Source organism: Cydia fagiglandana, chromosome 12 (genome assembly GCF_963556715.1).
Source record: "Cydia fagiglandana chromosome 12, ilCydFagi1.1, whole genome shotgun sequence".
In the NCBI taxonomy this organism is placed as follows: domain Eukaryota; kingdom Metazoa; phylum Arthropoda; class Insecta; order Lepidoptera; family Tortricidae; genus Cydia; species Cydia fagiglandana.
The window spans coordinates 4,165,910-4,175,421 of record NC_085943.1 but is presented as its reverse complement, the minus strand read 5'-3'; the positions used below and the strand labels follow the sequence as shown (position 1 = coordinate 4,175,421).

The 9,512-nt window shown below is 34.8% G+C and overlaps 1 non-coding gene across 1 annotated transcript; it reads right to left on the bottom strand.

Moving 5' to 3' along the window:
* Positions 1–5,480: 5,480 nt before the first annotated feature.
* Positions 5,481–5,554, bottom strand: Trnak-cuu (transfer RNA lysine (anticodon CUU)). Its single transcript has one exon. It is a non-coding gene; the product is annotated as a tRNA-Lys (tRNA).
* Positions 5,555–9,512: the final 3,958 nt, after the last annotated feature.

Here is a 9,512-nt window from a genome sequence, read left to right as displayed (position 1 = left end):
AGGATTCGTTTTAAACGGACGACCTTGGGAGTCCGTTTAATTGAATCCGAAGCCAGCAAGTAGCCTTCCAGCCGAGTCATATATAGTGCTTTTCTCAAAAATGGTGCAAGAAATATAAATATCATAGAAATATTTTACAAAAGCAACGTTGTTACGTATATATTTTCACAGAAGAATGCCCTTGCCGCCTTTTTATTTTTTTAATAAAAATATACAAGTGTATTTTTCTGCCGAAAATACGCCAACCTATTTGAGACAACTAAATAGTCGCGGTACTAATCATCTGTTTGGCTGTTTAAAGCGCCTGTGCCTTCAATTGACATGGCCATTTCAACTTTTAAAAAGTTTGGAACTCGACAAATAATGGAATTTGTATGCAACATTGCAGTCCCAAAATCGAGACTACAATGTATTTAACTTTTTAATTTTTGACTGACCATAAACTAAACGCTTCGCGACCTATTTTTTAGACGGCAAGGTCGACTTTGCCGTCCATTTTTGAGAAAATGGCTTTTACTTTGCAGTTAGATGCGAACGGGCGGTACGTGGATAGTACATTGCTAGAATGGTTGAAGATTGCAGTATTCTCGGGAAACATTAACCAAGCCGAAGCAACAAAAATAGCTGACGCGTGCAACAGGGGTAAATAAATTTATTAATTTAAACATTCTTGCACAAGAGAAAAAAATATGTGCAAAAGGCGAACTTAATGCCATGAGGCATTCTCTACCAGCTAACCGTATTCTGAAACATGTATCTAAAAAATGCGCTGGTAGCTTAACGGTAAGAGCGTGCGATTTTCAATCCGGAACTCGCAGGGTTCAAACCCCGGCTTGTACCGATGAGTTGTTTGGAAATTAAGTATGTATATTAATTGGGTCTCTATTGTTTCCCTAATAGTTTTAAGTCATAATGTATTGTTTGTCCGAATTATCGTTAGTCATAATTGGTTTTTCTCAGAAACGCGTAGCTTTTTAGGATTGCCATGAAACAAACCTAACCTAACCTATCTACAGTAGGGTGGTTCAAAAAACATTTTCTTTTATTTGCCGACGGGGCACCCCCTTATTTTGTTACACTTATTATGCTGATAAAATACACCAAGTTTCGTAATTTTATCTCAACTACAAGGGGGTGCTCAACCACTTTGAAAATTTTGTATGTTGTATGAAAACAAAAAAAACAAGTATTTATCATTCAGAATTTTATTTAAGTATCTGTTTTCACATTATTTGTACATGTGATTTATAAGTTTATAAGTAGAAAAACATTTTTATTTCTATTTTTTATAATTTTTCAAATGTAAGATTTTAAGAATTTTACCTAATAAAATTATAAAAAATAGAAATAAAAATGGTTTTTCACCAAATAACTTTTAAATGACACTTTCACATAATGTGAAAACTACTACTTACATAAAACTCAATATTTACTTGGATTTCATACAACTTTGAAAAATTTCAAACTGTTTGAGCACCCCCTTGTAGTTGAGATAAGATTACAAAACTTGGCATATTTAGTCAACAGAACAAGTGTAACAAAATGAGAAGGTGCCGCTTCTTCTAGCTAGAGTTTGAATTTTTCCCATACAAACGTGAACCACCCTAATCTACAGAATAACCTTACAAAAATCCTGAAAAGTTAACGGTTTCAGTTTTATGACTAACGATAATATGACAAACAATACATTATGACTTATAACTTTATGGGAAACAAAGGGACCCCATATTAATTAACCCTTGATTAAATATATATTCAGCTGTCAAAATTAGTAAGTAACAGTAGGTACAGTCAGCCAAGAAAGTGAGATCATCTGATTGATAGAGTCGAAAAGTGGTAGACCACTTTCTTGGTCGACCGTACATGGTGCAACGTGGGGGGTAAGTGGAATATTGTACGAGAGCCTATTATATTTAAACCTATGAGCCTATTAATTAAAACTCGAGTAACAATATTCTTACCCCCGGAGTACACACAATGTTTTTCATCACACTTGTGAAGAAATTACAAAATTTTAAGCGTAATGACATTCCATGCAAACATTCTTCCACCATTTTGAAAATTTTTGACCCATCGACATTCAGGTACAATTGAAAATTGTGTAATTATATATTTTAAACGGCTATTAAATTAATAAGATTAAATATTTTTTTATATATTTTTTTTTAATAATAAACGTCCGTATTTTAAAATTAAAACTCCTTTTATTGCCTTTAAACAAAGTATTTCACTAATAATCTACATGGTTCGTATGAATTGGTGACATAATTTAAAAACCGGCCAAGTGCGAGTCGGACTCGCGTTTCAAGGGTTCCGTACATTAAGTCCGACTCACGCTTGACTGCACATTTATAATAGGTTTTCCTGTTATCAATATAATAAATCTGTGCCTCCAGTGTAAAAGGGTTAAACTCGAGTTTGTCCAAATTACAAATTTTGCCAGTACAAGGTTTATTACATGAAACTACATCTTTTGTGCTGACACCCACGGCCCTACGACTTCTAATTGCTGAGATATCGATTGTGCAAAAGGGTTTAAGTTTGCCAAAAATCTTAACCATTATGTTCAAAACGATTTATTTTTATATAATCTCGTTTAAAAAATTGGTACTTAAGAATCGTGTTACGAACGATAGTTAAAGTACAGTTTAATCTTAATGAATAAACTACATTTCAAGAAACATTCGGTGTAAAGAAATCAAAATTCACTTAGATCTATTTCAACTACCGAGTCTAGTTCGTGAATGACGGTAAAACTTAAGTTTTTTTTATTATTCACAAACATTTTTTAAGACGTCATGATGTGTAAAGGGGTATAAATAATTTACTTTGACCGTTTTTCACCATCTAGTTTCGCTAAATTGAGTTAATGATTATGGTTAATGTCCACTTAGATTCCTTTCCATATAATTTTTTTTTGTTGGTCAATGTTGTGCAAAACGGTGGAAGTCAAATATCAAAAAGAAAGTCCTTTAGAAGAATAGACATCTAAAAGGCTGATTATGAAATAATTGTGCAACAAAAACAAAAAATAAAAAAACAAAGATGGGGAAGTAAGACAAACAAGTACAACTGCCCTGTTGTCAGTACAACACTACTACAGTACAACAGTACAACATTACTCTGTTCAGTAACCATTCACAATTTCAACAGAGTAATTAAATATATTAAGTCACTCTTTAATTACATTAATATTATTCTCTTTGGTTTGTTTTTTGTACCATCAATCTAAAAAAAATGCAATATTTAGTTCCCAAATTGGTTTCTTTACACAACACAAAAGTTCAAAAAGATTTTAGCAACACTAGAGAAAGTGCAGTTTAACCTTTTCACACATTCATTATTTTTGTGAAAAGGGATATAAGTTGTTTTTGAAAGCCAATATTTCCGTTACTTTCACATAAGTCAGGTTAATTTAAATGACAAGTTATAATTCATGACTTAAACTATCTAAACTAAAAACAAAAACCTATTTTTTTTAGAAACAATGCAGAGAAAACACGGTTTGAAACGTTTTTCGGCCATACTGAAAAATTACATTTTTTGAGTTTAACCCTTTTACACTGGAGGCACAAATAATAAAGGTAAAGAACGATTTGGTGTATTTTTTTCAAAATTTTAGACCCAGTAGTTTCGGAGATAAAGGGGAGGGGGAATGGTCATTTTATGACTATTTTCTTAAATAACTAAAAATATATTTGAAATTCTCAAGATGAGTTCTTTCATTTGATATGTAACACGATATAGTTTGAGAAACTTTATTTTTTAACTTTCTCGTTTACCCCCCAAAATCGCCCCCTATGTTTAAATATCATTTGTTTACGTTACATGTTCATCTTTCGGTCACTTATTTACATAATATGTGTACCAAATTTCAACTTAATCGGTTCAGTAGTTTCCGAGAATATAGGTTGTGACAGACGTACAGACAGACAGACGCGCGAGAGATCCTATAAGGGTTCCGTTTTTAGGGTTCTGTAGCCAAATGGCAAAAAACGGAACCCTTATGGATTCGTCATGTCTGTCTGTCTGTCTGCCCGTCCGTATGTCACAGCCACTTTTTTCCGAAACTATAGGAACTATACTGTTGAAACTTGGTAAGTAGATGTATTCTGTGAACGACATTAAGATTTTTTTTCATTAAACCCATATGTTTGGGGTATCTATGGATAGGTCTTCAAAAATGATATTGAGGTTTCTTTCTAATATCATTTTTTTCTAAACAGAATAGTTTGCGCGAGAGACACTTCCAAAATGGTAAACGGTGTCCCCCCCACCTGTAACTTCTAAAATAAGAGAATGATAAAACTAAAAAATATATATGATGTACATTACTATGCAAACTTCCACCGGAAATTGGTTTGAAAGAGATGTTTTTTTTTCATACGTCATAAATCGATTTAAACCGCAATTTTATTATGTTACTTGCTGCGGCGAGTCCGACTCGCACTTGGCCGCTTTTTTCCTTTTGAGGTACGGAACCCTAAAAAGCTGTAAGGGAGTTACTGATTTTATTTCACAATACATAACTCCCGCGGGAACAATAGGCCTTTGTCCTTCAGTAAACCTTCATGAAATAAGGGATTTTTCGAGCAAGTGTGATTAAAATACTTATTTGTTATTGCTCCAATAAAAATATAATACACATGTAATTTTTTGAAGAAAATTAGGACAAGGAAACAATTGGGTTATTCTCTAAAAAGCGATCTCTTCCAAACAACCTTTGAGTAACAAAATAAAGTTGAATAACTTTATAAAATGACTGATGTAATGAAAACTGGCCAAGTCAAATCTCACATTTTTTTAAATAACAGCAATTGTTAGGTATCAAATAAAACAAAGAAATAGAGTTTAATACTTATTTATAATGTTATTTTGTTCCTATAAATACGTATTTGGATTTGGCTTAGAACTTGGCACTCATTTAGATCATCATTCTTTTTGCGGCGAAGCCCACAGCCAAGCATAATTTTTGTATTGAACTTGGCTCTCCTTTTTTACATTTGTAACAATACTAATTCTCACGGCTCGCGGGCTCGAATACTTTCTCGCTCGCACAGTACTGCGTCACACCGGCCAGCCACCGAGGAGCACCGAGCGCGCACGACGATCGCCGACCGGACGTTATAAAAGCCGCAGTCCGCGCCGCATCGAGACGCATTCAGCTAGCGACTGCCTTAGCGATAGGTACACCTCTGTCCTTTGGCTAGTCTCAATGGGTCGGGAGTTCGATAGCCACTTGCAGTCTTCTCCCTGACCTCCCTAGGTTTAGCTAGTGCCTTTGCGATAGGTTCCCGACTGTCCCTTGGCAATTTGCATCGGTAGCAGGCGTGCTCAACCTTGCCGTCTGTTATTCGATATTAAGTTAGATACGAAGTAACCAGTTTTGTATGAACCTATATGTATAAGTTTTCATAGTCAATAAAAGTATCGTTGACATTGGCGTTTTCAGTAAAGACTCCCATTTACCCTACAATTGGCGCCCAACGTGGGGCCCGAACCCACGACCCTGAGATTAAGAGTCTCATGCTCTACCGACTGAGCTAGCCGGGGCGGGGCGCGAGCCGTGAGAATTAGTATTGTTACACATTTATGTTATTGGTGGGATACTACGTTTACAGAGTTTTATTTCATAGGTATGTAAATATCACGGTAACCGAAGACGATATTGTGCTTATTTGTTACAGTGAACCATAACATCTCTACAGTGGGATGTGAGAGGGCTATAGAAGTAGCAAATTGCATACATACAGAAACAAATAAGGTACGTAGCTAAGGTACAGTCAGCCAAGAAAGTGGTGTACCACTTTTCGACTCTTCTTGGTTGTACATGAAATCCCGCTTAACATTTTGAACGCCACACTTACCTATCTTGTGCCTATCGTTTGCGGCCGTAAACCATTGGCATCTTGGCTGGGCACGTGGGCACCCAGAACTCATCGCAAACCTTGTGACCCTCCACAACACGTTTGCGCCCCTCCGTCCGTTGTTTTGCGACCCACTTCTTGGTGGGCGATCATTATCGGTCTTTGCGCAAGTTTTAAAGCAAAGCAATGGCCTCCCAACGTTACTTTTTGCATTCGCAACCTTACCAAAAAGAACACGACTAGGTATTCGAGAGGATTCCATCCTGTGCACATGCCCTTGCCAACGCATGTCGTATACGTCTCTGTTTGATAAAAGCAGTTAAGCTAAAGTGGATTCATCCTTACGTGTCTTATATATATATACTAGGCGGGCCCGCGGCTCCGCTCGCGTAAATGAAATAAAGAGTTTGTCTTATGTTTAGTTAAATATCGACACTAAATATAATGTATTCAACCCTGAAAGGGTTCATAACTCTGTGATAGGGACTTCTTATTTGTAACCATTATTTGGATACATAACTTAATCCGCATATTTCTCAATAAATAATGTTATTTGAAAAAAGGCAAGATTGTATTTTTTTAAATTATTATTTATTTTTATAAGCTTATATCAGTCCAGTCAGCAAAAACGTTCATTAGATTAATATACGCCTTAGCTGTAATGCTGTAAAATTTTATTTCAATAAATATCAATATCAAATAATACATCAATTGTTAATTTCCGTTGATACATTATTAATTAAATAATGGACATTGTTTTCTCTTTAAGAACTGATTTCTATTCAAATTGTACATTTATGAGATTTTAAAATAAAGAAAATGTTTTTGTCGTGGTCATGAACCTAATTTTAGTTACCATTAAATTTGGATTTTAGTTTTTTAAAACAAAATAATCTATGTCGATCTCTGATCATATTAAGCACCAAATTATCGGTATGTATCCTAATGTTCAAAACAAAACAGACCACATAAAAATGTGCGTTTTTATTTCTGTAACATTTATCTTACACCTAAATAACCCATATACGTTTCTTTATCTATCTAGGTACCTACCTAAATAAATATTTAAATTGCTATACAATTTCAGAAATAAGCACTTTAGATGCGAACTTCAGGAACTAAGCGTTTTGTTGTGACCTTGTGATAAATAGATACTTAAAAAAAAATGTGCCTACATTACAGAAATAATTTTTTTTTAAATATTTAAATGGTGGCCGTGTGGCAAACAAGAAACAAAATGGCGGGCGACATATATTGTGATATTTAGCGTATTTATAACATATTTCGCATTAAACATTCGTGGACCTCTCATGGGGTCATAAAAAAAATAAAAAAAATAAAATAATAATAAAAAAGCCTTTAATTCCACACAATATGAACAAACAACTTAAAAAATAACAATATAGCTAACATACCTAATTAAAATTATTGATATAAATGAAAAACTTAATTACTATGATTAGTGGTCCTCTTCGCGAGTAAAGGCCTCCCCCAGCCTCCGCCACTCTGAGCGGTCCTGCGCTAACTCTTGTGGTTGGTCTGCCAGGTTTTCTTTTTCCTTGTGGCCCTTTCCAAAGTGTCACACGTTTGGTCCATTTTTGGTCGCTCATTCTCGCTATATGGCCTGCCCATTGCCATTGGGGTCATACGTACTTGTAAACTCGAGAGTCGAGACCTAAAAACCCTCTGGGCTTCGTCCCTCAGGTTTCTATATAGGTATATAAGTTTCTATTAACTCCCGTTTACGAATGTTGCCCATGCCCCGTTATTAATTATTTTCCATTTATTTCAAGGTACATTCTCAACAGGAACCGGAAAGTTTAATATACTCGATAACTATTGGTTGTCGAAAATCTCATCCTGAGTGTTTAATGTGGTGTATTTTTGACAAAATGGAAATCGTAAGTGTTTATAGTATTATGGTATTTTATCATGGATGTACATCCAGCTACAAAAATGCATGGCCACTTTATTATCAATTGAATCACAGGCCGGACACGCCATGTACATCAAAAATCGTTTGCGTGAACGGCACGTCTGTACACGCGTCATTGTGTGAGTAAGTCGCTTAGGGCTGACACGCTCGCTCGTGCGGCGCGCGGGAAGGCGAAGCCGAAGTTTGCCGAGGGCGGCCGAAGTAACACGACGACCCGTAATAAAGAAACATTTATGTGTCAATTGTAAAAAAAAATCTATTCATGAGGGTATATACTTAAGGTACATACTTGTGCAGCTCGATGTAGGTACTAACCAAAATTGGTCTTAATCATTGAGAAAGGCAGTTAATCACAGAAGACTAGTAGTGGTGAATTGGCATTTTCTCGTAAAGTCTTCTAGAAATCGATTTTTGCTCATGTCATCTCCGCTATGGGTATATTATTATTTGGTATCAGTACATTCAGTATGATAACCTGAATACAAATATACATGTAGGTATGAGATAAGTCCAGTAAAAAAAATATTTTTTCTCAAACATGCAATGAAATATTGATGTTATGTTCCTTATAGCTGCGAAGTATGACGTTTCAGGTGCGGCTAGGAACAAAGGTCGTTAATGGAATTTCATACACATCTTGCAGGCCTAGGCCGGCAAAGTCCTCTTTTTTAATTTTCATTTCACAGATATTTGTGACACAGCATCGTGGCATTCATCCATTAAAAAAAACTAGAGGCAGTATTTGCTTTATGGTTCGTAATGACACTCTGCCACAACGCCTATAAAAAAAAACAAAAAACAATGTTTGCTATAATTTGCAGTTTTATTTGTATAAAATCAACATGAACTTAATAAATAATACATTCTATAATTTTATAATTTTAAATTATAAATTTAACTACACAAATAAAAACATTTAAAATATTTCATCTAAACGTTAGCGGTAAAAAGGCTTACTCAAACACGCGTAGTTATATTTTTTAAATTGTTATGGAGGTAAAGTTGAAAAATATTCATTCTGTTTTATTGGATTTATGGTGCGTTGTTGATTTTTAGTGTTCCGTACAAAACTTTGTTTACGGAACACTTATGGGATCACTTCGGTCTTGTTTGACTTTAATATGAGTTCCGACGAAATAATGAAATTAATATTAATTGTAATCATAGGTGTTGGAATTGGCAGCGTAAGCAGAATTGATTTTAAATAACTTGCTGCCTCTGCCGCCAAGTCAAAGACGAAGTATGTATATGGTTGCTTATGGCAATTTTATTATTTGAGAAACTAAGAAAAATGGCTTACAGTTTATTAGAAACAGTTTTGTGGCATATTTTAAATGAATGTAACTACAAATTCGTCAACACTGTGGAAATTATACTTATTTACTCCATGCATAAAGCAACGATGTGATGTGAAACATGATATCAACATGAAAGACTATGTAAACTTATGTGACGAAAACGACAATCAGACGGATACAAGGCGAAAAAATCAAAAATACATGAAAATATACGGGTGGTAAAAATACACGACTCGTGTAAAACATACGCGTGATAATGATATAGGTACGTGTTGGTTATATTTTGGGTGTAGTTTACTTTTAGTTTTTTCTATAAATAAACTTGGGTTTCGTGGATTTTTTATTTTATTTATTTCATTGCATGTTTGAGAAAAGCACTATACATACCTCGGCGGGAAATGGGGTTGCCCG